The following is an 8,894-nucleotide window of genomic DNA, read 5'->3' as shown; positions in this document are numbered from 1 at the left end:
ACAGAATGGGAGAGTATATTTGCAACAATATAACGGACAAAGAAGCAGTAGCCAGAATATGTAAATATTTCCTACAAATCAATAAGAACAAGATAAAAGGTAAGGCAGAGGTAAGGACTTGGTGTGGGCCATGTGTCTAGCAGGCGTCTGGGTTGGGAGGGTGACCAAGACAGCGGCTGGGAAACCCTGACCCGGGGCATGGTCAAGGCCACAGCTCTTGGCCGTGGGGCTGGGTTCCCGTTGGACCTCCAAGACCTCTGAGAAGGCCATTGTTGTTCCCATGAAGGCCAGGAGCCTGCAGCACTTCCCCGTCCACAGCCACGTCCCGTGCCCGCTTCTCCACGTCACTGGAGAGGGCTGGCATAGGGCGTTGGACAGCCTGGCTCCCTGGCAGCGGGAGATCAGCCCGCCACCAGCGGCTGAGACCACAGTGACCCTGGCACCAGCGGCCTGTGCCACCCACAGACCCAACAGAGAGCGGGCGAAGGATCTGAGCAGGCCCTCACCAAAGAGGACGTCCAGTGGGCCACCAAAGACGCGCCTGGAGACGCAGCTTACAGTGACGTGGTGCCACCATCCGCCCAGCAGGAGTGACAGTGTGGCTCTGCACAGCTACCGGCCACTCACCCACGGCCGGACGGGTCTGGAAACCTGCTCACCCCCTCAGAAAACCCTCCCTGACTAGTGAAGGGGAAGGTGCCCCAGACCCGGGCCCAGAAAGGCCACCCCCAAGATGGACAGCAGGGAGAGGGGCAGGCGCCACGGCCCGCTCTTCACAGGACCCGTCACCGCGGGACTGGGTGCCCATCTGGGCAGAGCACTGGCTGGCATGCTCAGGGCCCCGGGTTGACCCCCAGCCCTGCAAACAGCCCAAACGTCCATCAGAAGGAGGACGGCCCCGTGACCCCGCCGTTCCCAGCTGGAATAGCACGAGGCGGTGAAGAGGGACGCCAGCCACCCCGACGGCTCAGGTGAGTCCTGCCACCCTGCTGACCATCACAGGAGCCCTCAGCTTCCTCTAAGTCAGCAGGGGGTGTGGCAGGAGGAGGGAGGGGCTCCAGGGGTGGTGACCTTCCTCCCGGGCGCTGGTGACGTGGGGACTTCCTCCATCACTTCTGTGGAACCGTGTGTGTTCTCTAACACAATTCTTTTAAAGTTTAAAAATAAAAGTCACCACGCCCGCCGCCAATTCTCCCTTCTTGGTTCCTCACCAGAGTTTCACCCAGGCCCGTCCCCACGGCCCAGGGACCCCAGGCTTTGGCCTTGATGACTTCCCTTGCCACCTGACGTCCTGGCTCGCTTCTGGCTTCTGCTGTCAGCGTGACCCTGGGTGGCGGCTCACCCTGTCTCCTGTCCTCTCAAGGACAAGCCAGGACAGCTGCCCCTGCCCCACGCCCTTGCTAGCTGGAGGGCCTCGGGGCGTCCTGCGGGGACAGAATCCCGAAGACCCTCAGGACCTCCTGCCACCCTGCTCTGTGGCCCGGCCCCTCTAGCCCTCTGTTCTGGGTCCCCCACCCCAGGTTGCCCTGTGAGTGGCAAGTTCCGGCTCCACAGAGGATCTCACTGCACGAGGGATGGACATGGGGTAGATGGACAGGCGTTGGCATGGATGGATGGACAGATAAAATCATGATGGACAGACGCGTGGGCGAACACCAGGATGAACGGATAAAGAAAGGAGAGAGGGAGGGAGGAAGGGATGGAGGGAAGGGTGGACGGAGGGGGAAGGAGGGAGAGAGGGAGGGATGGATGGATGGATGGATGGAGGGGTGGAGGGATGGATGGAGGGAGGGAGGGAGGGATAGAGGGATGGATGGAGGGAGGGAGGGATAGAGGGATGGATGGAGGGAGGGAGGGATAGAGGGATGGATGGAGGGAGGGAGGGAGGGATGGATGGATGGAGGGAGGGAGGGATGGAGGGCGGGAAGGATAGAGGAAGGGAGGGAGTGAGGGATGGATGGATGGAGGGATGGAGGGATGGATGGATGGAGGGAGGGAGGGAGGGAGGGATAGAGGAAGGGATGGAGGGAGGGAGGGATAGAGGGATGGATGGAGGGAGGGAGGGCTTATAGACGGAAGACAGTGGACAATAGATAATCACACGATGGCTGGATGAAGAGCAGGTGAACAAACGAAGATGACGGCGTATGGCTGGATGGGCAGACCAAAGGATGGACAGGTAACTGAACAGACAAACAAGGACTGGGCAGATGTCAGAACCATAGCCCACCAGACAGGTGGCCAGACCGGCCGGCTTCCTCCTACCAGAATGCGTCAAGCCAGGGTGTCAAACATGCCCTGCTGGAAACACCCTCCCTGTCAGATGGCGGGACATGGTGTCCCCACCACCCTGCCCTCTGCGGGCCACCCACAGGCACTGGGGCCAGGGAGGAGGCAGAACTGGTCAAGCCTGACCCCTGGTGGTCGCAGTGAGAATACCACTCTAGACGCCCCGGGGCTGCACAGGGCCCCTCCTAGCCCATTAGAATGTGCCGGGCTCCGGCCAGGGGTCACTCATGCCCCCAAGGGTCCACTCTTGGCCAAGCCCTGTCACAGATCGCCCAGAGACAACTGCTGGGGCAGTGGACAGGTCATTAATGAAGGTCCACAAGAGGCCAGGAGGTTGCCAAGGCCCATGAGGAGTGAGTGGTAGAGCCAAGGTTTGAACCTGAGTTTTCTGGGGACCACCCCCATCCTTAACCACTTGCCCCCTCCTCCCTCACAGGCCCTGCGGGGGGAAGACTCGAGGTTGACTGGGTGTGAGCACAGGAGGAACACACACGTACAACCCCGGCCACCCCAGAACGCTGCCCCTTGGTCAAACCCCCACCCCATACAGTTGTGAGAGGGAAGCAGAGCACCAAGAAGCTGTGTGACCTTGGGCGAGACACTGAACCTCTCTGTGCTTCGATTTCCTTGTGTGCTTTATATGATACTAACATCTCACAGGGCTGTTGTGAAAATGAGCTGATATATTTAGAAACCATCCGGTACGTGGTAAGGATTTCCTCTTATTGTTACCAGGGAGAAAACGGGGCTCAGAGAAGAAGCAGCTTGAATGCAGAAATGGCCAATCCCTGCTTCCACACTTCCCTCATGTTTCAAAAACCTGTGGACTCATTCAGTTTTGGGAGACGGTGCCTGAGCCTGGGGGTGTAGCTCAGGGGTAGAGTGCCCAGCGTGCATAAGGCCCTGGCTTCAACCCCCAGTATCACTAAAAAGGGGGACCTGCCTCCTGATACCAGCAGTTTAGGGGTGAGGATTCTAACATGTGAATTTAGAGGCTGGAAGTAATTCAATGGTAGAGCACTGTGTAGGTGTGCAAGGTCCTGGGTTCGAGTCCAGCAACACACACACACACACACACACACACACACACACACACACAAAGGTAAAGAAAGAGAAAGAAGAGGAAAGAAAGAAACTGAGTAACCTCCCCCCAACCCCTGCACCGCCACTTTTCGAGGTAAATAAAATTAAATTCCTGAACTTCCACCGCCCACCCCAGGGGTGACCTGAATTCTGTGTGTCCCTCCCTCACTCTGTCAGTGGGTGCAATCTACAAGCTTAGGTACCACTTCCTTTTCCTTGGCTTTAAGCATTCTTAAAGCAGGGCATGGTGGCACACACCTGTAATCCCAGCTGCTTGGGAGGCTGAGGCAGGAGGATCATGAGTTCAAAGTCAGCCTCAGCATTTAGTGAGGCCCTAAGCCACTCAGTGAGACCCTGTCTCTAAATAAAATATAAAGTCTGGCTGGGGGTGGGGCTCAGTGGCCAAGTGCCCTTGAGTTCAAAGGCATGGAGCTGTGGGAACCCTCCAGGTTGGTGTCTTCACTCGGGACTCTGTGTCCTTGGTCTGTCCTGTTGTGGGCAGTGGCCGGGACCCCCCTGTTTTCCGGGGTTCATGCTCTTCAACTGCGTGAACTCCAGGGTTACCTGGCTACACTCCTGTTGGAGGCACCTGGACCGTTACAGTAGTTCTGCAGCTGAGCTGGCTCCTAGGACATTCCGAGGTGGCTCTTGTCCCACTGCAAGGTTCCCTCTTAACACCCCGGGGGTCGAGTAGCGGGGACCTGGTGCACCAGGGTTAGGAGGGCTCCAGCATGAAGGAGCCAGTTTTCGTAGGTTTTGTTTTACTTTCTCCCCAAATAACTAAGCAATAAACTCGCTTGAAGACGACTGAGGGGGGATATCAGAGAGCGGCCCAGGCGGGCGCCCCTCATCCGCGAGCTTATTTTAGATTGACCAGAACCTCCCGGGAACCCTGGTGACCTGTGGGCAATGTCAGATCAGGCCAAGAGGGTTGGTCACCGCAGAAATTAACGACGCTGGGCTGGGGCTGTAGCTCGGTGGCAGAGAGCTCGCCTAGCACGTGGGAGGCCCTGGGTTCCATCCTCAGCACCACAGAAAATAAATACAATAAAGGCAGCTGTCCACCTACAGCTACAGAAAACAAGAATTAACAACCCTTCCTTCCAGTGGCTAAAATGACGCTCCCCAGAAGCCGCATGGGTTTTGCACCTGTGAACCCTCTGGTCACCTGCTATTTGCCTATAACTGTTTCGTCTTTTGCAAAATTCCAGTTCATGTGCTTTGCCCATTTTCTTCTCCAATTGTTTATTCTTTTCTTACTGATCCATAGAGCTTCTTAACACCAACCCTAATTTAGTTGTGTGTAGGTTCTGGTTTGGATATGAGGTTCATGCGGTGGAAGCGTGGTCCCCGGGATGTTAAGAGGGAGTGGGACCTTTAAGAGGTGGGGCCTAGGAAGTCAAAGGCACGCCCCAGCCTCTGGCTTCCTGTCTTACCTTGTGACCTCATCTGTTATGAGATGACACAGCCAGGGGGGTCCTCACCAGAGCCATAAACATGCTGTTTGGATCTGTAGCTTACAAAATTGTGAGCTGAATAGATTTGTTTTCTTCATAAGCTCTCCAGCCTCGGGTGTTTCATTATAATAACAGAAAGCAGACTAATGTAATGTGAACAGTCCAGATTTGACTTGTCCCTTGCTTTAAGGTATTTTTGGGAAACAGAAATTATTGTTTTTTTTCATTATATCAATCTCTTCATCATGGTTTATGCATTTTTTATTTAAGAATTGCTTTCCTATTCTAAAAGATGCTAGCCTGATTTCTTTAAAAAGTATTAAAGTTGTACTTTTGACATATAAATCTTTCATCCATTTAGAACTGATTCTTGATTATGCTACAGGCAGTGCTCCAACTGCACTTTTCCCCCATGTACATAACCGATTTTAGCCGTTCGGCCTTTTGGGTAGTGTTTCTTGCCGGCTGATCTGACATTGTCTTGGATCAAATTCCACATTATGGTTTCATTTTCTTTTAGACTCTCTTTTCTGTGCTGCAGTCAATTTCTCGACCCCTGTGACAAATTTCCCAAAAGATGGGGATTTTAAAAACTATGCTTGATATTATTCTTTAACCTCGTTGCTTTGTGGTCAAAGAATGTACTCTATATTTGAAATTTTCGAAGCTTGCTTTCTAAGCCAGTTTGCAATCGATTTTTGTAAATGGGCTGTTAAGAGCCTGAGAAGACTGTGACCCCGGGACACAGGATCCATTATTGTCCATTAGATCAAGTTTGTTACTTGTGTTGCTCAAATTCTCTGTATCTTGGCTAATTTTTTCAGCTCTGCCATCAATAATTAAGAGAAGCACTTGAGAGGCCAGGGTGTGGCTCTGAGGTGGAACACTTGGGTAGCACATGCAAGGCCCTGAGGCCCAGCCCCAGCCCCGCAACAAAGTAAAATAAAATTTTAAAAGAAGCACTTGAAATGTCCCCTGCCAGTGGTGAATTTTTCCATTTCTCCCTGTTCTGTCAAATGTTGAAAGTCAGATTTTTTTTTATGAAAGTAAACTTACGCACGATTGAATGCACTTCTTAAACGAACTGCTCTGCAAGTCTTGACAAGAACAAGTTACGCAATCGCCTCCACTCTTCAAAATAGATAATATTTTCATCATCTTAGAGAGCCCCCTCAGAAGCCTGAGAATCTCCGCCTCAGCCAGGTGACCAAGGTCAACATCCACGGTGCCAAGTCCTGCCGATCAGATGGCACTGCAGGTCTGGGGTCTTCCCCCACAAAGCAGAATCCCCGCCAAAGCAGGAGAAAAACACGAGATGGATCCCAGTTGAGGGACACTCTACAAAACACTTGGCCAGCCCTCCTCACAACTGTCCAGGTCAACAGAAACAAAAATGGGTTGATGGGTTGATCACCAATGGATCGATGCCTTGGTGAGATCAGAGCCCTGTGATCCAAGGTCTCCCCAGAGCTTCACCTCCGAACATTGCTGCACTGGGCACCAGCCCTTCAATCGTGAGCCTCTGGGGGGCGCTGCAGATCCAAACCAGAACATCTTCCTGCTGACAATAACTGGAGCTAAGAAAAAAGACTCTAAGATCACCTCTCTGAAGGTTCGGAGGCAGTTACGCATCAGGAACGATGAGGACAACATAAAATGAGACAGTAACAGGTGTCGACAAGAACGTGGAGAAACCGAAACCCCTGGACATTGCCGGTGGTCAGCTAACACGACGCAGCTGTTTCGGAAAACAGTTCGACATTTCTTCAAAAAATTAGAGAGTTCCCCTCTGACTCAGGGTCTCCACTTCTAGGCGGGTACCTTAGAGAATTAATGCCATAGATCCCCACAAAAGGCTGGTCATTCCTCTTCATAGCAGCGTTGTTCATGATAGCCAGAGTAGAAGCCATTCACAGGGCCACCAGCAGGTGAGTAGACCAGCCCAACCTGGTGCGGTCACAGTGCAATATTCTGCATCCACAGGAAGGAGTAAAAGTCGGATGCACCTACAACCTCGATGAGCCGGAAACAGGAAGCTAAATGAAAGTAGGCAGGAATAAAAGGATCGATCTTATGCCTGATTCCACATGCATGTAAAATCCAGGGGGCAAATCAGAAGAGGTGTCAGAAAAAAAGACTCCTTAATGCAGTGACCAAAACTAGGGGTATCTGGGCGCGGTGGCGCACACCTGTCATCCCAGTGGCTCAGGAGGCTGAGGCAGGAGGATCACGAGTTCAAAGCCGGCCTCAGCCATGGCAAGGCGCTAAGCAACTCAGTGAGACCGTCTCTAAATCGTACAAAAATAAGGCTGGGAATGTGGCTTGGTGGCTGAGTGCCCCTGAGTTCAATTCCTAGTACCCCGTCCCCCCCCAAAAAATTAGGGGTAAATACAATAGACTTTTCTTCTCCTCTTGAATTTTGCAAACTACGAAAATTGAAGCAAAATTGTCCCCCTGTCCGATGTGTTGTAAATGTGTGGGGAGGGAATAGTTAAGGACAAACTTCCAGGAGGACTGAGACAGTTGACCTAAGCGTCCCATCTGCCAACCTCACCACACTGGTGACCAAGCTCCAGCACATGACCCTTCGGGGACACACTTAAACTGCCTACCACCCACAGGACCAGTGTCCACCCACATCTTAAGCCCCCAGATGGACGGGGACTTAAGATCTTTCTGTCCCATCACAAATGGAATTTTCATTGGACACGGATGATTCTTCCCTACTTCTATCGTTTTCTGCGCCCCCACTCCTTCCTGCCTCTCAGGCTGGCCGTCCGGGATCTTTTTGCATCTTTTTGAAGTTTCTTTGGATCCTTTTCCGCTTTTATTTATCTGCAAGTGTGAAAAGAAACGGATCTCGGTCCTTTGGTCTCTGTTCTTGAAAGGGTCCTTGGCAGGACGTCACTGTGAGCCACGTTGGCTGGGTCTCCCCCGTTTGGCGATGTGATGCCCGCCTCCGCATCTCTGTCGGGCTGTTGGGAAGGCGCCTGGCGCTCTGTCCCCGTCGCAGACAACCTGTCGTTTCTCGGAGACGGCTTTCATCCCTCCTCCGCCTTTGGCACTCCGTGGTCTCAATGAAACGCAGGCGCAGGATGGATTGCGGTGTGTTGTGCTTGGGGGACTGGGCATTTCCTGGCTCTGTGGCTCTGTTTTCCAACACTCCTAGAATAGGTGCTGCCATTTTATCTTCAAATAGTACCTCTTGGTTATTCCCTTTATTCTCTTCTTCAGAGACTCCGACAGAGAAGGTCCCCTATCCCGTCCCCGGCTGCTCTCAGCCTCTCTGGGTATTACCCACCTTCCTATCTCTCTTGTGGCATTTTTTGTCAATTCTCCATTCAACCGTTATTGCTGTTTGAGTTTTAGGTCTTGAAATCATGGTTTTCATTTCTAGATTTCCATTTCCCCCCATCTCTCTCTTCATTCCTCCTTGTTTTCTATGCTCATCTTTAAAATTCCATCTGTTCTTCTCTCCCCCCTCCCCCCTCCCACCCCTTTCTACATCCCAGGTGTTGAACCCAGAGCCTCACACGCGCCCGGCCAGCAGTCTGTCCCTGAGCCACACCCCCAGCCCGTTTCCCTTTTTTCACTTTGATTTTGAGACAGGTTCTCACTCAGTAGCCCAGGTTGGCCTCCAACTTGAGATCCTCCTGCCTCAGCCTCCTGAGTAGCTGGGATTGCAGGCATGCATCACCACACGCAGCTTGTTTTATCTCTTCAGCCTTCTCCTGCGTGGCTGCTCACTGCTCTGTGGCTGGGTCCAACTCTGTTGCTTCTTTTGTCCCCGCTGACGCTCACTCATGGTGGCTTGTCTTCTTGTGATTCGGAAAGTCACCCCGTTGTTTGATCTCACTCTCTGGGCATCCTCCTGGCCTAACCTAACCGAATTCCCCTCCACGTTGCGTTTGCTTCTAGGGCACCCCAACCCAGGACCGTGCCATCACCTTCGGGAGTTTGATCTCACCTGAAAGCGGCTCCCCCGACCCTTCTCCCCCCCACCCCCAGCTCTCCCAAAGTTCACTATCAGCACATGGAAAGATTGCTGCAAGGACTCCGGCCTTG

Source organism: Ictidomys tridecemlineatus, chromosome 15, assembly GCF_052094955.1.
Source record: "Ictidomys tridecemlineatus isolate mIctTri1 chromosome 15, mIctTri1.hap1, whole genome shotgun sequence".
Classification (NCBI taxonomy): Eukaryota; Metazoa; Chordata; class Mammalia; order Rodentia; family Sciuridae; genus Ictidomys; species Ictidomys tridecemlineatus.
Note: the sequence above shows the minus strand (reverse complement) of the source record.